This window comes from Schistocerca americana, chromosome 1 (assembly GCF_021461395.2).
Source record: "Schistocerca americana isolate TAMUIC-IGC-003095 chromosome 1, iqSchAmer2.1, whole genome shotgun sequence".
Lineage (NCBI taxonomy): Eukaryota > Metazoa > Arthropoda > Insecta > Orthoptera > Acrididae > Schistocerca > Schistocerca americana.
Genome location: NC_060119.1, coordinates 1,173,376,138 through 1,173,388,421, shown reverse-complemented (window position 1 = coordinate 1,173,388,421; position 12,284 = coordinate 1,173,376,138). Strand labels below are relative to the sequence as shown.

Sequence of the window (12,284 nt, the reverse complement as noted above, 5' to 3'; positions counted from 1 at the left end):
AATTCCTACCCACCACCTTTTACACATTACAATAACAGAATTTTTTCTACAGAAAAGAAAAATTGTCGAGGAGAAACTTTTTCACTTTCTTTTCAGATTTTACTTTGCAGTCTGCCAGACATTTTATATCACTGTGTAAGTGATCAAAAAGTGATCAAAAATATTTTTCCTTCTGATAGCGTAATTTTGTACATAACTTTCCCTTTCTAACTATAGCGGATTATTTACAACAAACGTCACGAGGGAATAAGTATACCGTGAAGCATGAGTCAGAATTCCCAACAGCTTAAATAGTTCTCTGCAAGAATAATTGGTTTAACAATCATGAAAGAAGATTGTATTTGTGGGAAAGACCTGTTGACACCGGAAGGTTTCAAATTGTAAGAAAAAAAATGGGTCAAATGGTTCAGAGCACTTTGGGACTTAACATCTGTGGTCATCAGTCCCCTAGAACTTAGAACTACTTAAACCTAACTAACCTAAGGACATCACACACATCCATGCCCGAGGCAGGATTCGAACCTGCGACCGTAGCAGTCACGCGATTCCGGACTGCGCGCCTAGAACCGCTAGACCACCGCGGCCGGCTCAAATTGTAAGACATTTCCAGTAACAGATGTGGTCGCTGGCCACAGTTTATTGGATATGACCTGCAGATTACAACTGAAGAAACTCCAAAAACGCAGGATTTTAAGAGGATGTGACCTGGATGAACTGAAAGAATCAGAGGTGGCAAAGAGTTTCAGAGGGAGCATTAGCGAACGACTGACAAGAGCAGGGGAAAGGAATACAGTAGAAGAAGAATGGGTAACTTTGAGTGATGATATAGTGAATGCAGCAGAGGATCAAGTAGGTAAAAAGCGGAGGGCTGGTAGGAATCCTTGGGTATCACAATAAATATTGAATTGAATTGGTAAAAGGAGAAAATATAAAAATGAACTAAAATGAAGTGGGCCTAAAGGAATACAAACTTCTAAAACTGAGATCGACAGAAAGTGCTAATTGGCTAAGCAGGAATGGCTAGAGGACAAATGTAAAGATGTAGAGGCGTATATCACTAGGGGCAACATAGATGTCGCCTATCACAAAATTAAAGAGACTTTGGAGAAAACAGAACAACCTGTATGAATATCAAGAACTCAGATGGAAAACCACTCCTAAGCAAAGAAGGAAAGCAAAAAGGTGGAACGAGTATTTGGAGGGACTATACAAGGGTTTTGTACTAGAGGACCGCATTATGGAAATGGCGACGATGTAGATGAAGATGAGAAGGGAGATATGAATCTGCGTGAAGAATTTCACAAAGCACCGAAAGACATAAGTCGAAGGAAGGCGCTGGGAGTAGGCAACACTCCTTTATAACTACCGATAACCTCAAGAGAGTCAGCAATGACCAAACTATCACATCTAGTGAGCAGGATGTATGAGATAGGCGAAATAACCTCAAACTTCGGGACGAATATCTTAATTCCAATTCCAAAGAACGCAGATGCTGACAGATGTGAAAATTACCGAAATATCAGTTTAATAAGTCATGGTTGCAAAACACTGACACGAATTCCTTACAGACCAATGGAAATACTGTAGAAGGCAACCTCCCGGAAGAATCGTTGGGATTTTCTAGAAATTTAGGAATACGCAAGGCAACACTGACCCTACGACTTATCTTAGAATATAGGTTAAGGAAAGCCAAACCTACATTTATAGCATTTGGAGACATAGAGAAAGCTTTCGACATTTTTGACTGGAATACTCTCTTTCAAATTCTAAGGGTGGCAGGGGTAAAATACAGGGAGCGGAAAACTGTTTACAATTTGTACAGAAATCAGATGGCAGTTGCAAGAGTCGAGGGGACACGAAAATGACGCAGTGGTTCAGAAGGGAGTAAGACAGGGATATAGCCTATCCCCGACATTATTCAACCTGTATACTAAGCAAGCAGTAAAGAAAAGAAAAGAAAAATTTTGAGTAGGAATTTAAGTCCAGGGAGAAGAAATAATTAGATGCACTTTAAAAAAAGTAAAATGAAGATCATGGAATGTAGTCGATTTAAATTAGGTGATGCTGAGGAATTAGATTAGGAAACGAGACACTTAAAGCTGTAGATGAGTTTTGCTATTTGGGAAGCAACATAACTGATGATGGTCGAAGTTGGGAGGATATAAAATGTAACTGGCAATGGCAAGAAAAACGTTTCTGAAATAGAGAAATTATTTTGATTTATATGGAATGTAGCCATGTATGGAGAGAAACTTGGGTGATAAGCGGTTTACACAAGAAGAGAGTAGAAGCTTTTTAAATGTGGTGCTACAGAGGAATGCTCAAGATTATATTGGTAGATCACGTAACTAATGAGGAGCTACTGAACAGAATTGGGGGGAGAAGAAATTTGTGGCACAACATGACTTGGAGAAGGGATCGGTTGGTAGGACACATTCTAAGGCATCAAGGGTTCATCAATTTAGTACTGAAGGGAAGCGTGGGGGGTAATAACCGTTGAAGGAGGTTCAAATGGCTCTGAGCACTATGCGACTTAACATCTATGGTCATCAGTCCCCTAGAACTTAGAACTACTTAAACGTTGAAGGAGGCCAAGAGTTGAATACAGTAAGAAGATTGAGGATGTTGGTTGCAGTAGTTAATCGGAGATGAAGACGTTAGCACAGGATGGAGTAGCGTGGAGAGCTGTAGCAAACCAGTCTTTGGACTGAAGACCACAACAACAGCAACAGGGAAAGCGGAAGAAAATCGTCTGCTGAGTTACCACACGGACCAAACTGTTTGTCGAGTGATCGTGACATGCCGTCACTGAAGAGAATTCTGACGAAAACTGAAAGGCCGACTGCTGCAGAAGTCACTGCAGAACTGAATGTCCCAGTCGCGAATACTAGATCGCTTAGTTGTCTGTTTGCAATTGACTGTAAATTAATTTTCCGATTAGCTGGAGACCTGAAACTTATCGCGTAGCTGAGGGCATGATGGCAATGCTATATTAACTATCTTCCTTGTCTGGGATATTCGGAGAGTACTTTCCTTACCACTACCATTTCCTGATGAGCTAGAGGCTTGAAACCTTCCACATAGTTCAGAACTCAATTACACTGTAATATTAACCATATTCTGTGACTGGTGTGTGGCGGAGGGTGCTTTATGTGTCGACAGCTATTTCCTTTGTTTCTTATTCCAGTTGCCAATGTTTCACGGTAAGATCAGTTGCTAATAAGTTCCCATCTGAGCTGGATCCTCTTCAGTTACTACCTTCGACGTATTTTCGTGAACAAGCGTAGGAGAGAATCTGTAGGTTGACTCAGGTGAGGAGAAAGTCAAATAATCATGAAGTTTAACATATATCTCTCTTGTAATCTCGTCAAAATGTTTGAAATCGACTGAGAACTTTGACACACATGTAAATGACTAAGAAGCAGATAATAATTACATTAGTATAAAACTTGTTCAGTCCTTTTTAAACAGACTAAACAGCATTAAATAATTTCTCCTACCCCATGAGATACACCTAACTTGTGCTTGTGAATTTTTAATGGTTGTGGTAATACTTGGTGGAATTTAAAACGAGAAACGTGCGGCATATGTAATACATAACTAATGTATGAATTGTTCTCCTCCTCAATATTATTGCATCCCATCCCCATTTTTCATTTTAAATTATGCATGTACTGCCATAGCAATCAAAATTTCCAGAACTATCTGCATGGGGCTAGGAATATGTTTGGGGCTAGGAGAAATAATTTCTTACTTCTTATTGCATTTTAAAAACGTGTTATATTAAGACGTTTTTATTTAATTAATTCTTTTGTATTATAAAAGCAGCTGCGAGCACCCTTAGATTTTCTCCTATTTCACTTGTATTTCTTTATTGGGGACACCGAGAAGCTGATGACAGGTTACGACCACATGGGTCGCTCCGCCCCGCCATCGACAAACGTATCGTCCACATACTATAGGTGTCCCGGAAAATAATCCGATTTGAGCCAAATGTCTTTTCAAAGTCTCTGTCTTGGGTCAGCAGTTTATGTGATGGTAGGCTAGTCTGCACCGAAAGTGAATTATCGATCAAACATAAGGGGGACATTTCCACAGCTCTTAATAGTAACTCTCAGGTCGCACCTGATGAAGGTTACGAGCTACGTAACCGAAATATCGTGCAAGTACGACGCTGATATCCGGCAGAACACCCGACAACCCAAGATGTCATTAGATCGCCGGGAAAGCCTGAAGAGTTACAGCTCTTTTTTGTTTATTAGGAACAGATAAAATCTGTTATTTATTGTATATCATAATAAAATCGCACTAAATCCAGTCTGTCATAAACATTAAGAGAGAAAATTTGGTTAATTTCACTATGTTAAATAGTTCATACAATTTGCAATTTCCTTACTGCACTGATTTTTTTAATAATTTGTGAGCAGTTTTTTTTATCAATATAGTTCATTAACCTAACACTTTTCAAGAAAGCTACATATTTCCTGAACATACATATAGAATCATAAAAATTGCTAAATCTGTGACGAAAAAAATGCAGGAAGTTGGTTTAATAGGGAAGCTAGTGCTGGTAGTTGTGGAGGTTGTGGTGGTGGTGGTGAGAGGAGGGTGAGATTTATAGTTCTGCTCGGCGTGCAGGAACACGTCGGTACATCTCGAGGAGGAACGTAGAACAGCGAAGCGGAGGAGTCCTTCGACCTTCCAGTGACGTCAGCAGCCTCATGATTCACTCAAGGCGGGCGGCCGCACAGGTGATGCAGCGGGCCGCAGGCCGGGTGATGTAGCGGGCCATTCCGTTGGCAGCCCTGCAGCAGGTGCTCCCCCTGAATGGGCCGGCCGGCCCGTGTCCACTAGGCTCGCCGAAAATTGACCCGCTCCGTTTCGCGTGCGGCAGTAAACACGGCCGGCGCTCAGTATATTGGCTTGTAAATCGGCGCCCGACGACCCGTCAGGCGCTTTCTATTAAACGCGTCGCCCAACGGCTCACCACACAGAACCGCTTCATTACGGAAGCAGCGCAAAGTAGGGGCAAGAAGTGGTCGCGCCGTCCCACACCGTAGTTGCATTTACTAGCGGTTTGGGACTTGTTCACCTGGGTCATAAATAACTATTGGTAGGAGCGAGGGTTTCAGTGTGGAGCCCAGGGATTTAAAGCTCCAATAAACATCGTAATTCACCCTATGTGTTCTGTTCTAAATTCAGAACTGTGGATGACCCGAACATGCAACATACTTTCTTGTATGGCTGAACACAGAACTCTTCCACCATAACTTTCTGATAGTTAAAATGTTTCTCTCTTGCTCTTGTCTTTTTCTTTTGCACAGTTACATGCTCCTTTATCAGAAAGGAACTTAGACGAGCACCAATCGAGATAATGTAAATTTAATGGCTCAAATGGCTCTGAGCACTATGGGACTTAACATATGAAGTCATCAGTCCCCTAGAACGAAGAACTAGTTAAACCTAACTAACCTAAGGACATCACACACACCCACGCCCAAGGCGGGATTCGAACCTGCGACCGCAGCGATCGCGCGGTTCCAGACTGAAGCGCTAGAACCGCTCGGCCAGCGTAAATTTAATGTTCGCACTCAAGTAGGCGACTATAAGGGGTTGAGTGTCGCCCGTAGTGTTGATTTGTTATTATTGATGAAATAAGTGAGGTTACATCCGGAGACGCCGAATAGATTGCTTATCTCTGACAGTAAAAAGTACAGGCTGCTTAGCCTTAAGCGGTGCACTTCATCTCATGATGATTGTAGGGTTAATTGAACTCAACCGTAACGGATATTTACTTCAACACATGGTGTCATAGTATTCAAGAGTGTGACATCATACGTGCTCCAACAGATACAGAACAGAACACTGACCCCATTTATGAAGCTTCTGTTTATTTTTAACAGGTTTCTATCACGTTGTTTTCTCGCGTTTGTTCGGTAGGAATTTTGCAGATGATTTTAAACTATCTTCTTGATGAATTCGGCAACGGCCTTGCCGCAGTGGATACACCGGTTCCCGTCAGATCACCCAAGTTAAGCTCTGTCGGGCGTGGTCAGCAACTGGATGGGTGACCATCAAGGCCACCATGCGCTGTTGCCATTTTTCGAGGTGCACTCATCCTTGTGATGCCAATTGAGAAGCTAGTCGACCGAATAGTAGCGTCTCCGGTCACAGAAAACCCTCATAGCGACCGGAACAGCGGTGTGTTGACCACTCACCCATCCTACCAGCAACCTCAGCTGACGATCACACGGCGGTTGGATGGTCCCGGAGGATCACTTGTGGCCTGAAGGCGGAGTGCCTTCTCCCGATGAATTAGCGATTTGAATCTTTCAGCAATTCAGAACTCGATGATAATTCAATATTAACTCGCTTACGTGTCTGGCATGTGGCAGACGGCACTTTTTGTCCCACTGCTATTTCCCCTTCTCTTATTCCACTTTTGAATGTTCCGTAGTAAGAACGGTTGCTGGTAAGTCCCCAGCTGAGCTCCATTCCCTCCAAATTTTCCCTTTGATGTCTTTCCATGAACTAATTGAGGAGGAAGCCAAGTATTGGTAGACTCAGGTAAAGAGAGATTCAAACAAACGTGAAATTCACCATACATCTGTTGTTTATCTTATCATAACGACTGAAATAGACTGAAAAATTAACACGCACAAAACAGTAAAAAGCAGAAAACAGATATTACAAATCATTTTAATGTTTCTAAAACGCGCTAAGCATGATACAGTGACTTCTGCTAACCCAGTAGAGACACCCGACCACATACAGACTTTCATGAAGATTTGTGCTTGTGAAGTTTTAATGACTAAAAATACTCGTAGAATTTGAAAAGAAAAACTTGACACGTATGCAATACGTAATTAATAAGTGAATAGTTCACATCCTTACTATTATCTACAGCGTTTCAATTTCAACAAGGATTTGTCATAGCCATTAAAAATTCTAAAGGAAACATTTTCTAGATTACCTGTAAAGGGTTGGGAATGTGTATTTGAGGAGAAAATTGTTTATACTTTTTAGTCCATCTTAAAAAATATGTTACATTTAAAAGTTCTTATTTACATAATTAATTGTATTGTTGTTTATGGTGATATCCTAACCTGTTAGCACAGCTCGAAGTTAGTTTGGAAGCTCAGGATCTGGTAATGAATTTGGAGATGTTTATAAATGTGATAAAGTACAAATGACCATTCCGTTTGTTACGAGGCGTATATAAGCAGGCTAAATTGAGTGAGTCGCTTGTTGTTGTTGTGGTCTTCAGTCCTGAGACTGGTTTGATGCAGCTCTCCATAGTACTCTATACTGTGCAAGCTTCTTCATCTCCCAGTACCTACTGCATCCTACATCCTTCTGAATCTGCTTAGTGTATCCATCTCTTGGTCTCCCTCTACGATTTTTACCCTCCACGCTGCCCTCCAATGCTAAATTTGTGATCCCTTGGTGCCTCAGAACATGTCCTACCAACCGATCCCTTCTTCTAGTCAAGTTGTGCCACAAACGTCTCTTCTCCCCAATCCTATTCAATACCTCCTCATTATTTACGTGATCTACCCACCTAATCTTCAACATTCCTCTGTAGCACCACATTTCGAAAGCTTCTATTCTCTTCTCGTCCAAACTATTTATCGTCCATGTTTCACTTCCATACATGGCTACACTCCATACAAATACTTTCAGAAACAACATCCTGACACTTAAATCTATATTCGATGTTAAAAAATTTCTGTTCTTCAGAAACGATTTCCTTGCCATTGCCAGTCTACATTTTATATCCTCTCTACTTCGGTTATCATCAGTTATTTTGCTCCCCAAATAGCAAAACTCCTTTATTACTTTAAGTGTCTCATTTCCTAAACTAATTCCCTCAGCATCACCCGACTTAATTCGACTACATTCCATTATCCTCGTTTTGCTTTTGTTGATGAGTCGCTTATGTCAGTCATTTTGTCAACATTAGTGGTCAAAGTATGTGAGTGGTAACGATAGGATTTGCATTTCCCATTGGCATTACAAACTACAATGTAGCATTTCCTTTGCCTCTGAAATGCAATGTCTACTCCGCAGAGAATAAGAGAGTTCATTCATTTGAGGAGATTTGGGATTTAGCTGAATTTACGCAGGGTCTGTTGACCAGAAACGTCAAGAAAAGGCTGTGCCCTTTTATGGGGAAACACTCATGATAAGAAAGATTCCTTGCAGAAAAAGCAAATGAAGCTCTTAAGGAAGTTTATGAGTGGTCAATAAGCATTAAAGTGACATTGAACATAAAGAAAACTAATGCCATGAATTTCAGTTTGACAAAGGTACTTGCAAACAGAATGGCATCAGTATGTTATGCCCTTATAATCGTATCATCAGTGTTTAACATGCAGTGTCTTTTAGTTACGTACTATTTATATGTACACTCAATTCTATGACAACCTTTTTTGGGAAACAAATGCACAAAATGTGAACATAATTTTCAAACTCCAGAAAAGAGCCGTAAGAATCATAACCAAAAATGGTAGTCGAGTTCATTGTAAAGCTCTGTTCAAAACACTGGGCATTTCAACTGCTCCATGTGAATACATTTACCAGTCGGTAGTACACGTCAAAAATAACATTGGTAATTACTGCACAAACAGTTCTGTCCACGATCGGGGAACAAGAGCCTGACTCAACATACATTTGCCAAGAAAAAATAAACATAAAACTCAAAACAACATTTTCTACGAAGTAAAACTGTACAATAAATTACCAAAAGAGATAAAAGAAATTGAAAGAATACACTTATTTAAAAGTTATAATTCCATTGTAGTTCCATTAATTTTAAGTATTGTTTAATCTTAGATGGTGAATTCCAGAGGATATTTATGTTGGCAGTTATTGATCATGCATTTTTTAAAAATCATTGTGTATATTAAAATAAATAAGAATTTTTTAAATGAAAAATACTGACAACTGTGGGCAGACCCCTCCAGGCATTGTTTTCCCATCCCGTTCTGTGTTCACAGATATACGGCCACTGTGGCCGAGCGGTTCTAGGCGCTTCAGTCTGGAATCGCGCTACTGCTACGGTCGCAGGTTCGAATCCTGCCTCAGGATTGGATGTGTGTGATGTCCTTAGGTTAGTTAGGTTTAAGTAGTTCTAAGTCTAGGGGACTGATGACCTCAGATGTTATGTCGCATTGTACTTAGAGCCATTTGAACCATACGATTGCATCCATATGCCCAAGCGCGGGGATTGTTCTGTGTAACACGAAAGATCAAACTGAATACATACAAAGGACCAAATTTCTGAATATGCTGCTACATTTGGCACAGCCTAATTCACACCAAGTCCTTTGCCCCGATAGATAAAGTGATGAACAAGAAATCCTGAGGTTTTGCAGAACTGCACTATACCCATCAGCTATACAAATTATTCTTTATTCCTTATCAGTTTCAGTCATAGTGATCATCACAGGAAGACAATCAACAAAAATTTAATATGGAATGTACACATGATATCAAGTAAATAGGTTATCAAATCTGTCAAGAAACCATGCCAAAGTACTTATAAACGCAGTACATCATGGGTTAGAGATTCAAATTTCCCTTGGATGGACTGGAAGTACTTAAATATTCAAAATGTTTTCAGAGCAATACGTGGTACACAAGGACTGTAAACAGCATATAACTGGCCTCACAATATCCTCACAACCGAGGATGAAAGATGCAGCATGTGAACTCATCTCAATTAAACCGAGGAAGAGGGGGGGGGGGGGGGGGGCATAATCTATGGATGTCTGTTTCCGATTACCGTTGTTTGGACACGGCATCGACCTGGTGTCATCCGACTAGGCGGCATATTTCCATTCATCCGCTTTCATCATTTGTTCCGACTAGTGGGATCCACGTTATCAGCATTTCGAAAATTTTATTTTAGTATTTAACCTCCTCCTTCCGGGCGCCACACTGGTCAAGGTAACCTAAGGGCTCGAATTCGTGTGCGTCATTTGTCTGTGAATCGTTTGTATACATCATATCAAGCAAATAGGCTAAAACAGTGAGTCAAGTAATTCCATGAATGTACCTGTAAAAGTTATAAAAGGACTACATTACATGAATAGGCAGTTTAACTTTCTTTTAGAGGATTAGAAATTCCTCAAAGTTAAAAGAAGCTTACATAGCTATAGGCAATACACGATGACAGTAGACCAGTGTGCGATTTGCAGGGGGGGGATGGGGGGGATTTCCCCCCCCCCCCCCCTCTGCGTTTGTAACCCATGATGTACTGCGTTTATAAGTACTTTGGCATGGTTTCTTGACAGATTTGATAACCTATTTACTTGATATCATGTGTACATTCCATATTAAATTTTTGTTGCTTGTCTTCCCGTGATGATCACGATGACTGAAACTGACTAGGAATAATCCACCTGCATTCCTTAATGGTTAATTATTCTATCGTCAGCGATGCCATTTTCCAGCAGGATGACTCTCAGTATTGTGCTTCAGTGGTTTGAAAAGCATGTTTGTGAATTCAGATCGCTGTCTTGGCCACCAAACGCGGTGGAACACATCTGGGACACTGTAGGGCGCTATTGGGCGCCATCTCCCTCTCAGAGACAAGCGGCTCTTAATATAAAGGAATTCGTAATGTGTAGGTAGACATCTGGTGCCACATACCTTCAAAAAGTCACCAAGAACTTGTCTAATTCGTGTCATGCAGAACAGCTGCTGTACTTTGTTGCAAATGTGCATCGACATGCTATTAAGCATGTAGTCTTAAGGTATTGGTTCATCACTTTACCGAGTGGTTATAATTAAACTGACAGTGTTCCGAGTGCAGTGTGGCTGTATCTATCGCAAGATAATGAAGTATGATAGATATGTTCATTGATAGGTCTGCTAGAGGAGTATGTTGAAAAAATAACGGTCGTATTTGTTACCACCAGGTGAAAATATGACGTTACAAGCAGTCAGAATGTGGTGTGACTGCAGGAAATGGTCGACAATTGCTAGCCGCATATTTCGTGTAATCAGACCAGTATGTCGTCGTACGCTGTCATTTAGATCAAGAAGAATCCCGGTGTGTCCCCCATGGAGACAATGTAGCAGATAGTCCCACAACCAGAAGTCACGTGGATTTGTCAAGGCATCTCAAAGGCCACGTCCACATGTCTTGAAATTCTCTGCAGATGATGCGGTAATTACCGAAGGTTTCACGTAGCAAACGATTCACCTGGCAAGTTACAGGTGGTATCACCCCATCTTGATTGAGAATAATGGAGTGAACACAGTTGTGTTGTTGGAAAGCTGGAATCATTGTTGCACAAGGAAGGAAAACGGGCTGAGAATGAAGGAGCTTGTTAAGTCACACCACACAGTCCCCATAAGCTGAGTGTAGTGGATTTTCCCACACAACATGTGGTGGAATAGAACCCAATACACAACAGTTCTGTGGACTGTGCATTGTAAAATCTGCCTCGTCCGTCCAACGAATTCTTCCTAGCTACGTGTCATCCATTTCCGTTCGTGCCAAACAATGAAGAGTAAAATGATGTCGTTGTAGCCTACCTTGAGGCTTCATTTGGTGCACATTCTGAATTATACACGGATACCGGTGTAACATACGCCCCAAAATCTTTCGAAGTATTGACCAGGAGATGGAAAACTCCATTGACAAAGCTCGAGCACCGGTTGAGGAATCTGGGGAAGGTACTGCAGCGTTCGCTATACAACAGTTACAGCAACGCCATCAACAACTGCACTGGGATATTTTAAAATTTTCTTGATCATATTCTGTATATCTTTAATTAATAAAAGACCGCTTCGCAGGTGTTTATGTCCCCAATATTCCAGCAATGCAACACTGCCATTGCTGCAGTTCTGATAAAACGACTTTATCAGCAGTGCACGGACTTTCTGCTCAATAGCGATTGCTGTACGTTAGGAAGACTTCAACCATCAGAACTCTTGAAATCGTAGCACCGACGATCACTTCACAAAACAAATCAGCATGCGTCGCCAAGTAAGAAACAGCTCACTGACGTCGAAACAGCAAAAGTTTCACATTCTCACTGCCTACAGTGGAACTATTATTTTTTCAACATACTCCGCGAGCGCACCGATTAATGAACATACGTATGATGCTTCAATGATCTGCGATTTATGAAGACCACACTGCAGCACTCACAACACCGTCAGTTTAATTATAACAACCCGATACGTCAAGCAACCTATATATATATATACTTCCGCCATTTTTTCGTGGTTTACGTGGTCTAGCGTAGTTCTGCATCGAGCGTGGAGTG

At 41.1% G+C, this 12,284-nt stretch overlaps 1 pseudogene; it reads left to right on the top strand.

Annotated features, from left to right (window-relative positions):
- The first annotated feature begins 5,981 nt into the window (after positions 1–5,981).
- On the top strand, positions 5,982–6,099 carry LOC124555597 (annotated as a pseudogene).
- Positions 6,100–12,284: the final 6,185 nt, after the last annotated feature.